Here is a 14,288-nt window from a genome sequence, read left to right as displayed (position 1 = left end):
AAGGCCTACTGAAACCCACTACTACCCACCAGTCTGATAGTTTATATATCAATGATGAACTATTAACATTGCAACACATGCAATACGGCTTTTTTAGTTTACTAAATTACAATTTTAAATTTCCCGGGACTTTTTTCTTGAAAACGTCGCGTAATGATGACGTGTACGCGTGACGTCACGGGCTGTTATGAATATGAGCACTGCACACACACACAGCTAAAAGTCGTCTGCTTTAACGGCATAATTACACAGTATTTTGGGCATCTGTGTTGCTGAATCTTTTGCAATTTGTTCAATTAATAATGGAGAAGTCACAGTGGAAAGATGGAGGTGGGAAGCGTTAGCCTTTAGCCACACAAATACACGGTGATTTCTTGTTTAAAATTCCCGGAGCTGAAGATTTACTATGGAAATTTACATGGATCAAGACGGAATGTCAACCAGCCGGTTTCGGTGAGAAAATTGTGGTTAAAAAGTCGCCACTTACCGGATATCAACTGAGCTTGTGGCTCCCTACAGCTGCCGTCGACGTCCCCGAGACACTGCGTGTCAACACCCGGCCGTGGACGTACACTTCCGACTATCAGGTACGGCTAAACTCACTAAAACACTAGCAACACAATAGAAAGATAAGGGATTTCCTAGAATTATCTTAGTAAATGTGTTTAAAAACATCGGAATACGTCCCAATGCTATGCGTTTTTTTGTTGTTTTTTTTCTGGTCCGTCGCTATCAATATCCTCAAACACAAATCTTTCATCCTCGCTTAAATTAATGGGGAAATTGTCGTTTTCTCGGTCCGAATAACTGTTTTTGTTGGAGGCTCCCATTAAAATCAATTGGAATATATGAGGAGCCCCCACACTTGCGACGTCATTGTCTGCGACTTCCGGTAAAAGAGGCTTTTTCCGGAAGTACCAAAGGTGGCGAACTTTATCGTCGATTTTCTCTACTAAATCCTTTCAGCAAAAATATGGCAATATCACGAAGTGATCATGTATGACACATAGAATGGACCTGCTATTCCCGTTTAAATACGAACATCTCATTACAGTAGGCCTTTAAACTGACAGTTTGCCGTACAATGAAAATCTTACTTTGCTAGTCCATTTAAGAATCACTTAATTAACTAAAGTATAGTGTTTTATTTCCCTATGTTAAAACACAGTGTTACTGTTCAAACTGTGTGTAATGTTAAATTGAACAAAATATTAAATATACATGTTAAAATAAACATCTGCCTTGTTTTAATGAATACTTAGGCCTACTTGGAGACTGTATTTTAATGTTGATCATTAAGATAGTACATGGAGAACGTGTTTTTTTGGGGGTTTTTTTAAGGTGTTGAAAAGAGTTTGAGAACCACTGACCTAAAGTGTTCAGCTCAGTCCATTTAACGTGACAGGAGGCTTTTTCACTGCCATCATGATCAGCATCACCGGTGGCTTGCAGCCATGTGACCCCCGTACACACAACTCCAACTTATCAACATCACTTACATATGTGTTTAATTTATGACACAAGCCAGCAGGGAGAATATAAAATATGATGGCGAGGCCAAGGCATAATTGTGGGCCTTCTGTTAGATTAGATGTCTCTGATTGGCACACTGTAAATATAACAGCAAATAAATGTCATGCATCAACTTGCTTGATACCTTGGAGGGGGGGAAAGCAACATAAAGCTGCCTTTTTCTTCAGGTTCCTCTGCTAATGTAAATTGCAATGCTTTGCATATAGTTTGGACTCATTCCAATTTGCTTTTTGTGCATAATCACACATGAGCCATTTCTTTAATTTGTTTTTTTTTCTAAAACTATAGGTCTGCAGAATACAGTAAACAGACATTGAGCATGACAGTCTACAGATAAAAACTCCTATTCTCCCTAAGTCATTACTGAACTTTTATACAACCGGTAAGTAAATTCTTATCAATATTCTCATAACAAGGAATTGTTTAACTTTGTCAACGGGTGTGTAGTAACTCATTTGCTGTCATGTTGCCAGATGCTGCCAAAAATAATTGTCTTGTATTAAATTTTCACAAATAAATGTGTATAAATGTGTATAGGTCTTCATGTACTTGTACTTTGACCACCATCTTACTAAGATATGCATCAGTGCATTTAATTTTCTGCCACATTTCACTCCTCTCTTTAATTTTGGGACGAGGTTTAATTAAATCAATGAACAATTGTTGCATTGTTTTTCTTGAATCAATAACCAAATTGTACTATTTTTTCAAGTTAAAAGTCAGAGGTCTCCGCTCCAAACTTTATTGTTTGCGTTTAGGAATAATGGCATTAGGCGCTGCATGGGTCGCAACTCATCTGTTATTTTTTGCTTGATTGGATTATGGGCTTAATAACGCATTTTCAATTTCCCTCTTCCTCCCTACTTTGGCTGCATGGGTCACCTCTTGCCTCCAGACTCTCACCCCTTTCCTCTGGCCCTGGCCCTGCCCACCCCGGGTCATTTATCATGGACCAGGAGGGGAGCCCCCAGGCCTGCAGGCCCCTGTCAGCCTCTGCAATCGCCTCTTTGTGGCTCCCAGCAAACAAGTGTCGGATCAGCAAAAGTCTATTAAAGCCTGGTGGGCCTTTCTCAGCCAATTGGGTCCGGGTCAGTGAGCTGCTCTCCTCGCTGCTCCGAGAGTTCTTTGTGTCGCTGCCGTTCGCTGACACAGATCCCCACAAGATTAATGATTTTTAGCAGCCGGTTGGCTCTTATTCGCAGGGTTCTTCAGCGTTCTTCTCTTTGCCCCCTCTTTGCTCCACTTGCTGAGCCCCCCGCCGACCCATTTCTCATACTCCATCTTCTTATTTCATGTTTTTCCGCCTAGCTCCTCCCCTTCCCCACCAACCCAATCAATGCTAACCGTTTGTTTCTTCATTTTTAAAGCTCATTATCTGGACAGCTGATTGCCTCTAATGCCTAATGAATCTAAAGAATGTAGATAACCAACTTTAAAATCCACATTAAAATCCTGGCAGCCTTCCTCGCAGGGAGCCTCAAGAGGCCCTGAGTAATTTAAAAATCTTCCAGCCCTCTTTCACCAGTTCCATGTTGGTCATGTTCTCAGTCTTGTTTCCAGTAATTACTGCAGGTTAAGTGCACGTCCCGGAGCCCAGTGGAGGCAGCTCTATTCCTCACCTGGGACATGACTCAGCACAGCTCAGGTCATCCGGCCATTTCCCTGACCACTGGACCACACCCCAGCCTACTCTAAAGCCACAGCAGCAGCTCTCATGTTCACTTACATCATGTAATGCAAAGCTTGTTTTATTTACCGGCTGATTGTTTCCTGAAACACACGGATTCAGGCGGGTAGGTGTCTACAACAGTTTAACATATACAAATACAAATGCATTCACTGTTTTTATCTTTTGCCCATGTGTTTATTGAGGGCATAATACAAGTTAAAGAATGCGCCAAGAATATTATCAGGAGGTAAAACGTCATCCGTTCATCTATTTCATGTACTGCTTGTCTACGGCAGTGGTTCGCAAATGGGGGTACGCGTACCCCTGGGGGTACTTGAAGGTATGCCAAGGGGTACGTGAGATTTGTTTTAAAAATATTCTAGAAATAGCAACAATTCAAAAATCCTTTATAAATATATTTATTGAAAAATAGCAACAATTCAAAAAGTCTTTATAAATATATTTATTAAATAATACTTCAACAAAATATGAATGTAAGTTCATAACTGTGAAAAGAAATGCAACAATGCAATATCCACTGTTGACAGCTAGATATTTTTGTGGACATGTTCCATAAATATTGATGTTAAAGATTTCTTTTTTTGTGAAGAAATGTTTAGAATTAAGTTCATGAATTCAGATGAAACTCTTTTACAATCCCCAAAGAGAGCACTTTAATTTGATGATTACTTCTATGTGTAGAAATCTTTAGTTATAATTGAATCACTTGTTTATTTTCAACAAGTTTTTAGTTATGTTTATATCTTTTTTTCCAAATAGTTCAAGAAAGACCACTACAAATGAGCAATATTTTGCACTGTTATACAATTTAATAAATCAGAAACTGACGACATAGTGCTGTATTTTACTTATGTATCTCTTTTTTCACCGAAAATGCTTTGCTCTGATTAGGGGATACTTGAATTTAAAAAAAAATTCCCAGGGGGTACATCACTGAAAAAAGGTTGAGAACCACTGGTCTAGCGTGTAGGAGTCGAGCCCAGCTCACTTCGCCCGAGAGGCGGGATACACCCTTAATTGTTCACCACACTGTAAAAATTTACCAGTATTCCATTGTGTTTTTCAAACAATTTCAAAAACTGTAACCAAAATTTGTACGCACGTACACTACTTAAAACCTTCAGTATATCAGTATGTGGAATTAATTTATGGAATGGATTAAGCAAAGCAATCAAACAATGTACTAATATGATCCACTTCAAGAAACTCTTCAAACTGGAAGTGTTTACAAAGTACAAAAAAAGAAGAACCATGATAAACATTCTGATTTTATTCATCCATTCATTCTTTCATTCTCAAAACAATCTTACTTATCTCATCGTATGGAATAAGACTTACTTCACCAATTATGTATTTATTTATTTTTATTGTGATTACTTATGGAGTATATTGTGAATACATTGAGAACAGGAAGTGAACAAAAGTTTTAGAGACTTATGAAAAAGAAAAGGGGTAGGATTAAATAAGCTCTGCTTCTTCCTACTCCTTTTCGAACATGTTGAAAAGAGAAACTGGAAATTGTGATGTATCTTGTTGTATGCATGCATGTGTGATGTATCATGTTGTATGCTTGCATGTTCAAAATAAACTCAAACTCAACTCAACTCAAAATGTACCAAAAAATATGACAACCTATTATTTCACAGCAATTAGTAAAACAACTTGTAGTTCTCTGTAATATCACAACAAAATACTGTAAATTCACACAGATTCCTCTCTTTTCCACTTCGCACACCTGTCTACAGTATATGTTTGGTGGTTAACCAAGAGAGTTATTAACTATGAAATTACAATTGTGAAGGTAAAGCATTTAGTTGTCATTTTATTTTGAATTAACCCTACAATCACAGCTCTGCAGTTACAGTAAATTGCTGTAAACATATTTCACTGTAAATTAGTTTACATGTCACTGTAAATGTAATGCAATTATTAGCCAGTAATTTGCTCTGAAATTACAATGAAACTGTTTACAATGCAGTAAATCACACATGGGCACCTTTCAATAAACTAGAATATCCTGCAAAGTGTATTTGACTTGAGGAGGTAAATTAAAACCAGTTTAAGTCTCAGGAAATTTGCAGTTATTATTATTTTTTTTATTTAAGCATAATTGTAGCTGAGATAGGCGCCAGCGCCCCCGGCAACCCCAAAAGGGAATAAGCGGTAGAAAATGGATGGATGGATGGAGCAAACAGTAGCTCAAGTTTTCAAAGCTGATCAGATACTGAATATAATCATTCTAATGATTAAGAAATAAATGTTGAATATATAATTGACCTGGTAAAGACCCTGCTTCCATTCTGCCCGGGGCTAGAACCAGTTCCTTGAGAGCGTTAGACACACAGCCTGTTAACTCACAGTCCAGCGCAAGCTCTTAAGGTATCAGGGAGTGAGGTTTACCGACACACACCTGACGCAGCCCTACTGGCTGTGGTATTCTTAAAATATGGAAATGTGTTTACATTTGTAGAATACAAGAGTTTTACTTTTTGACTTACTGAAAACAATTAGCTGACAAAAATATTTGAGAGGTGACTGCTTGGACAAATATTCAGTCAGGACATTGAAGGTTGTACAACTAACCCATCAAGTTTTTGAAATGTGGGAGGAAACCCACATATATCAATCAATCAATCAATGTTTATTTATATGGCCCTAAATCACAAATGTCTCAAAGGACTGTACAAACCACAACGACATCCTCGGAAGAACCCACATAAGGGCAAGGGAGAACAGATACACAGGCAGAACATGCAAACTCCTAACAAAAATGCCCAGGCACAGATCGGAACCCCTCAATGTCCTGACTCTAAGAATAACATGCAAACCATGCAGCCTGTTGAAAAATCAGTGCAGACAAAGTGTTTATAATGATGTGACTTTCTTGCTTTACTTAGAGCAATAAACCATATGACAATATCCTCAGTTGACGTTTGACCTACAATTTTGTGTCAGATGTCATTTTCAATCTGTACTGTTTCGTTTGGTGACCGAAGGTGTAGGCCGACAATGTCTCTCTCCTGAAGTCAGCTGGGGTAGGCTCCAGCTTACCCATGACCCTATAAGGACTAGAGGTATAATAACGCCAGAAATCCAGTTTGAATATATATCTTTAAAACTGTCTTATGCACAGAAAAGCAACATTACCTGTTTTGACTTTGACGTTGGATAAACAGAAGTCATATTGAGCGGGTACAAACTGTACATTGATTAACATTGAACAGACATCCATCCATCCATCCATCCATCCATTTTCTACGGCTTATTCCCTTTGGGGTCGCGGGGGGGTACACCCTGGACAAGTCGCCACCTCATCGCAGGGCCAAAACAGATAGACAGACAACATTCACACTCACATTCACACACTAGGGCCAATTTAGTGTTGCCAATCAACCTATCCCCAGGTGCATGTCTTTGGAAGTGGGAGGAAGCCGGAGTACCCGTAGGGAACCCACGCATTCACGGGGAGAACATGCAAACTCCACACAGAAAGATCCCGAGCCCGGGATTGAACCCTGACTTCTCAGGACTTTCGTATTGTGAGGCAGATGCACTAACCCCTCTTCCACCGTGAAGCCCTTGAACAGACATTGTCATAGAAATCTGGCCACAATGTTACACCTACTAAGATAAGAGCCTATACAAGAACAATGACAATATGATCTCTTAACAAATATTAACGCTTAGTTTTTTGGACTATATGAGTGCTTTATTGGTTGATTTGTTTTTGTGACTATACTCTGCAGTTTTGTATGAATGCACTGAAAATAAAACACAATATTAAAAAGAGCTTTCAATTCAATGCAGAACAGTTAGACACACCTGCAAACTACAGCCTGAAGTCATAAAGATTTTGTTAATGATTTTGATGTTTTGATTAATTAATCCAAACATTTTTATGCACCATTAGGCTGTACAAGTTTATCACATCTGATAGACATCTGAATATAAGCACAATTTAAGATTACATTAATTTAAATACAAGTTGAATGTGCACTGCAATATTATGTATATCCAATCCAAGGCACTGTAATTACTATATGTTTACCAAACTGCTGCAAAGTAGGCAATAAATAAAAATCCAACTCAAGCAATCAAGAACAAAACTCGGTATCCGTCAAATCTTTGTATAGGTCTTATTTGTGTGTAGTGTGCATGTGTTTGTTGACTTTTTATTTTAAACTGTCAGTAAGAAGCTGCAACTGTGTGTGTTTACATCGTGTCTGTTTTAGTTCTGAAGGATGAACTCAGCCTGCTTCCGTGTCCATCTACCTGCCCCGTTTCCCGTCTGATTAATATTTGTGTGTGTGCGTGTGTGTGTGTGCGTGTGTGTGTGTGTGTGTGTTTGTTGGTACATGAGCCTTCTTGTAAATGGTTATAGATTGGAAGACACCGTCACACTGGCAGTCGGGATCATTACTCACACAGATAGGGAGAGACCCTGGGCTGAGGGACCCCAGAATATCCTCCTCCATGCTCCCTCCTGCATATAACCACACACACACACACACACACACACACACACACACACACACACACACGCACACTCACACGCAAACACACACACGTCTCCGCAGGTTATTTATTTCTAGCAGAATGGTTGGCATTTCACTAGATACCCCCCAACATAAAGAGACTCCAACTCAGGGTTCCCCCACAGAGAGGGGGGGTCCTCCTACTCTTTGTTTGCATCCTTCGTCTTTGCCTATTCTTACGTGATTTTCCCCAATCTTTCATTATTTAATTTCTACCTCTTTCTCATTTATTTGCCTTATTACTTTCCCCCTCTAGCATACTGTACACATTCTAAAGTGGAACTGCTGATAACGTATTGCATAAGAGCAAAGTATGGGTTAATACCGATCAACTGGGGTCATTGTTTGGTAGCTGGGTCTTAATTTGGTTCTTAATTATTTTTCCCAACATTTCAGAGAGGAACTGCCATAAATGTTCTTTACATAGCAAACATGTTCATCGTAATTGCACAGCAAATTACTGGCGAACAGTAACATTTTGCAGTAACATTTACAGTAATTTACTTTAACTGCTGAGCTGTGATATTATCAATCAATCAATCAATGTTTATATATATATAGCCCTAAATCACAAGTGTCTCAAAGGGCTGCACAAACCACAACAACATCCTCGGTAGAGCCCACATAAGGGCAAGGAAAAACTCACCCCAGTGGGACGTCGACAATGATGACTATGAGAAACCTTGGAGAGGACCACATATGTGGGCAACTCAGGGGACCAAAAGCAATGGATGTCGAGCGGATCTAACATAATATTGTAAAGGTGCAATCCATAGTGGATCTAACATAACCATGAGAATCCAGCCCAAAGTGGATCTAATATAGTAGCAAGAGTCCCGTCCAAAGTGGAGCCAGTAGGAATCCATCCCCAGCGGAGGCGGATCAGCAGCGCAGAGATGTCCCCAACCGATAGACAGGCGAGCGGTCCATCCTGGGTCCCGACTCAGGACGAGCGGTCCATCCTGGGTCTTGACTCTGGACAGCCAGTACTTCATCCATGGCCACCAGACCACCTCCACAAGGGAGGGGGGGACATAGGAGAAAAAGAAAAGAAACGGCAGATCAACTGGTCTAAAAAGGGGGTCTATTTAAAGGCTAGAGTATACAAATGAGTTTTAAGATGAGACTTAAATGCTTTTACTGAGGTAGCATCTCGAACGGTTACCGGGAGGGCATTCCAGAGTACTGGAGCCCGAATGGAAAACAGCCGCAGACTTTTTTTGGGCTCTGGGAATCACTAATAAGCCGGAGTCCTTTGAACGCAGATTTCTTGCCGGGACATATGGTACAATACAATCGGCAATATAGGCTGGAGCTAGACCGTGTAGTATTTTATACGTAAGTAGTAAAACCATAAAGTCACATCTTAAGTGCACAGGAAGCCAGTGGAGGTGAGCCAGTACAGGCGTAATGTGATCAAACTTTCTTGTTCTTGTCAAAAGTCTAGCAGCCGCATTTTGTACCAACTGTAATCTTTTAATGCTAGACATGGGGAGACCCGAAAATAATATGCCGCAGTAATCGAGACGAGAAGTAACAAACGCATGGGTGATTTTCTCAGCTTTGTTAGTGGACAAAATGGAGCGAATTTTTGCGATATTACGAAGATGAAAGAAGGCCGTTTTAGTAATGCTTTTATTGTGTGACTCAAACGAGAGAGTTGGGTCGAAGAAAATACCCAGATTCTTTACTGAGTCGCCTTGTTTAATTGTTTGGTTGTCAAATGTTAAAGTTGTATAATTAAACAGAGGTTGGTGTCTAGCAGATAATCAGCATTTCTGTTTTTTTTTGGCGTTGAGTTGCAAATAGTTGGCGGACATCCATTGTTTAATTTCATTTAGACACGCCTCCAGCTGACTACAGTCCGGCGTGTTGGTCAGCTTTAGGGGCATGTAGAATTGGGTGTCATCAGCATAACAGTGAAAGCTAACACCGTATTTGCGTATGATGTCACCTAGCGGCAGCATGTAGATGCTGAAGAGTGTAGGGCCAAGGACTGAACCCTGGGGAACTCCACACGTTACCTTAACATAGTCCGAGGTCACGTTGTTATAGGAAACGCACTGCATCCTATCAGTAAGATAAGAGTTAAACCAAGACAGGGCTAAGTCTGACATACCAATTCGTGTTTTGATAAGCTCTAATAAAATATTATGATCGACGGTATCGAAAGCAGCGCTAAGATCGAGGAGCAGCAACATAGATGACGCATCAGAATCCATCTTTAGCAATAGATCATTAGTCATTTTTGCAAGGGCTGTCTCCGTAGAGTGATTTGCCCTGAAACCGGATTGAAAGGTTTCACATAGATTGTTAGACGCTAAGTATTCATTTAACTGCTCTGCAACAATTTTTTTTCGAGGATTTTTGAAATAAAGGGAAGGTGAGACACCAGTCGGTAGTTTACCATGAGGTCAGGATTGAGTTTAGGTCTTTTAAGGAGAGGATGAATAACCGCTTTTTTGAATGCTAGGGGAACAGTGCCAGAGGAAAGTGATATGTTTATAATGTTTAGCATTGATGGACCTAATATTACAAACAGTTCCTTGATAAGTTTCTCAGGAAGTGGGTCAAGTAAGCATATTATTTGTTTTATTCCATTAAGCTACAAACATCTAACAAATATAGCTTACCGCTACGCTGCAAAGACACGACACGGTACGACACGACAGGAGCGATAATACATGACAAAAATCCAGCACTCAACTGGAGGACAAAAGAGGTTCAAATAGGAGCGGGCTGATTAAAACCAGTTGTGGCCAGGTGCCAATCAGCCGTAGCTGAGGGGAAACAGCGCTGAGGGAGAAAGACAGGAAACCAACAAAATAAGAGCGCTCACAGGAAATACCACACACATACAGGAAAAAACTAGAAAACAAACAAACTGTCAGGGTCCAGCCTGACAAGTTAATTGCTATGAAATATAAGGTTATTAATTTAACTGTAGTAAACGGTATTATTACTGTTTGTTGTAATGTTGAGGTAATATTCTGATTAGAGTATTTTACTGTGAAAACCACTGTTATGCTGTAAAATCCTGCCAAATTGTCACAGTGCAAATGTATGTGTATGTATGTATGTATGTATGTGTTGGAGAGGGCATGGGGTGGTGTACAAATGGGAGTCTGTAAATAAATCTGTTTGGGGATTGGGGGTGCACAGATGAAATATGGTTCTGGGGATGTAGAGCAATGTGAAAAACCCGGCAACGCCTGGGAATAACAAATCTCCTGATGTCGGCTCGGCGCAAAATAAATACACTCCCCATACAAGTCATCCATCTGGACTATGAGTGTTAGCAAAGACGCCCCCAATATATCGCCAACGCACACACACACACACGCACACACACACACACACACACACACGCGCACACACACAAACACACACGCTCACCCGTCAAAGTATTTATTTACAGGTGTACTTATTTATTTCACTTGATGAAAACTGCTGCAGGGGGATTGGAATGTGAATTGTTTTTTATTTTAATATTCGTTAATGAAGCAGAGATCCCACTACGGTGGCAGTCATTGGATTGTTTTAACTGAGGATCAATAAGATGCTGGAAAATTTAGTTAAATGGAGTTTTTGATAACAAGGTTTTCCAAAAAGGTGAATGAGGAAAGGGAGCTTGCACTCACAGGGGAGTTTTTACACCCACACCTATCATGGTAAGGTTTCTGTATGTGGGCAGGTAACGCACAAATAGAGGCAACCTGCATAACTATTTTTGTTTATTAGGGAAATACAGTTTTTTCCATTTGTTTACACACAATTAGACTAACTGTGTGTCTTTTTTCAAAAGGATTTACACACTTTTCCAAACACAATTTTCCTAATTCCTATATTTTTTGCCAAATGACACACTACGGTCAAAACATGCCCATTCATCAAAATAAAGCAAGAATTTGTAAAAAAGCAGTTTTATTGTCATCTCACTCACACAGGCTTCAAATGATAAGTCACTATTGGAGTGAGTCACCCAGAACAGTGATAAATACAAAACACATTTGTAAAAACTCCTATTTTACCATTAGAAATCACGTTTGGGGCATTTTGCCCGACCTTTTTAGCCTATGTGATGAATGACTACTGTAACTTAACAAAATATATTGGCAAATCCAAAGCAGGCATCAGTGTTTACTTTGAAGTGGGCCTATTCGTAAGGAACAAAAGAGAAAGTAAAACATTCCTGTAATATTTTTAAGAACTGCTCCACAAAGATACTGCAGACTGCAAATACATATTTTTACCACAGTCAGGAAAAGTAACTTATCACAGTGGTCAACAATGACAGGCAGTTAAAATCTGAGACAAAAAAAGTTTGAAAAAAAAATCTGGGGGTAAAGATGTGCATATCACAATCCTAGTCTGTGTGTAAAGTGTGAAAATGTGTGTATCACAACCGTTATCTGTGTATCACAACCGTTATATGTGTGTCACGACGCAGAGTCAAGCCCGCGTTTCCTCAGTGGCTGGAGCTGCGTGCGCCTCTACTAACAGTGCGCCAAGAGAGGCCTCTGCTGACAATGCACTCAGACTCGCCCTCACTCAGCCTGTCAATAATTAACACACCTGGATTTGATGGGAGGGAGCAGCATAAAAGCCAGTAGACCCGAGGAACCTTTGCCAGAATGTTGCTATCTTCTCAGTAAGCATTACGTCTGGCATTCCCTCCCCTGTGCTTTGCTCTCTCCAAGTCTCCCTTGTTCATGTCCCTCGTGTTTTCCACAGTGATTCCCCTGTCTTCCGTGATTGTACCTTGCCTCTCGACATCCATCCGGATTCCTAACTGCCTTCCCCGATCCACGACCTCCCTGCTCAGACCCAGACCACGCTGCCTCGCTCCTGCCCCCGACATCTTGCCTGCTCACGAACTGCCTCTTCGCCTTGCCCCTCTGGATTTGACGAAGGATACAACCAACACTCACAGACAACAAACCCTGGTGACATTTACATTATTAATATTACACATAGTCATCACTCATTCACTTAGAGTAGCATACACACGCCATGTAATCATCAAAGGTTTAAATAAACCTTGTGAACCGCAGTTGTACCCTGGTTGTCGCCTCCTTCTCTCCTCTGTACATAACAGTGTGTGCAAGATGGGCAGGTGCGTGTAAAGCATTGTGTGTAATATTTTGCAAAAACTCTGAAGCAGAGTCTATGCCTAATATTATGCAAATCTGCACAGTAGTTTGGCTTACTGTGTGTAGACTTTGTTAACGGTGTGAACATTTAAAATGTAGTGTGTAAGCAATTGGAAAAAACTGTAGTCACGCAGTGTTGCATTGTAATTTAGCTTTCTGTTTAATAATTTGGTTTTGTATTATTTGTTCAGATCAAAAGGCAATGAGCGTGTGTATAAACCAGGGGTAGGGAACCTATGGCTCGCGAGCCAGATGTGGCTCTTTTGATGACTGCATCTGGCTCTCGGATAAATCTGAGCTGACATAGCTTAACACGATAAGTAATGAATAATTCCACTTGTAATCACAGTGTTAAAAATAACGTTCAAAATATAAAACATTCTCATGCATTTTTAATCCATCCATCCGTTTTCTACCGCACCTGTTCAAGAAGTGGCGTTAATGGTAAGAAGTTATTTATTTATTATTGGTTAGTGTGGGGATTGCCCTCCTGGGGGTTCTTCAGACCACCAAGCACCGACCTGAGAGCCTGTTTCAGGGTTACAATATTGTTATATTTCTCAATAAGTCTCTCAGTTGCTTTTCAGCAATTGTCTTCTTCTCTTTCGTTCTCGCTCGCGCTCTGGCTCCAGCCCCAACCCCGTCTCTCTTCCTGGCTGCTGCTTATAACAGAGCGACAGGTGATTATATAACAAGGCCCAGGTGGGCCATCTACACACCTGTCGCTGATTTCAAGGCCGATCCTGGCAACACCCTGCTTCGCTGCAGGCCCGCAGGCCACGCCCCCTCCATATTTAGCTCCAGAATAACAATGTTATTACAAAGAATAAGAGACCTATTTTACTCTAGAAATGTTGGTCTTACTTAAAAATGCACACGTTTAGTTGTGTTCAGTGTTAAAAAAATATTATATGGCTCTTAAGTAAATACATTCTAAAATATTTGGCTTCTTGGCTCTCTCAGCCAAAAAGGTTCCCGACCCCTGGTATAAACTATATATTTAACTTTGTTCAACCTTTGCTAGAAACTCTGGTTGTTTGCAAATTGTTGATGGATGGTGGCTTTATCTCTCAAAGATAAATGTTTTTTATATGAAATAAATATATATGTATATATATATTTATATATGCACACACATTTCCTCTCTTGTATCAATGCACTAACACATTCATGCATCACTGCCAATCATTCCCACTACACTACACATCCATTCATTCACACATTGAATCTCACTCTCATCCTGCAGACTTTATCAGGTCTGTTCTTTGTTTTAGCTTTATTTGTTTGTACTGTGTGTTTTGTGTAACTCAGCTCATTTATCAAACAGAAAGGCATCTATCATCAGTGACTGAGGAAATGTTATATACTTACAGATAA

General features: G+C 40.1%; 1 long non-coding RNA gene across 1 annotated transcript; it reads left to right on the top strand.

Moving 5' to 3' along the window:
- Positions 1–12,268: 12,268 nt before the first annotated feature.
- Positions 12,269–12,817, top strand: LOC133553974 (uncharacterized). The gene is made up of 2 exons (XR_009807035.1): positions 12,269–12,409; positions 12,493–12,817. It is a non-coding gene; the product is annotated as an uncharacterized LOC133553974 (long non-coding RNA).
- The last annotated feature ends 1,471 nt before the right edge of the window (positions 12,818–14,288 follow it).

This window comes from Nerophis ophidion, linkage group LG06, assembly GCF_033978795.1.
Source record: "Nerophis ophidion isolate RoL-2023_Sa linkage group LG06, RoL_Noph_v1.0, whole genome shotgun sequence".
NCBI lineage: Eukaryota > Metazoa > Chordata > Actinopteri > Syngnathiformes > Syngnathidae > Nerophis > Nerophis ophidion.
The sequence above is the reverse complement of the archived record's forward strand: the minus strand, read 5'-3'. Positions and strand labels throughout refer to the sequence as shown.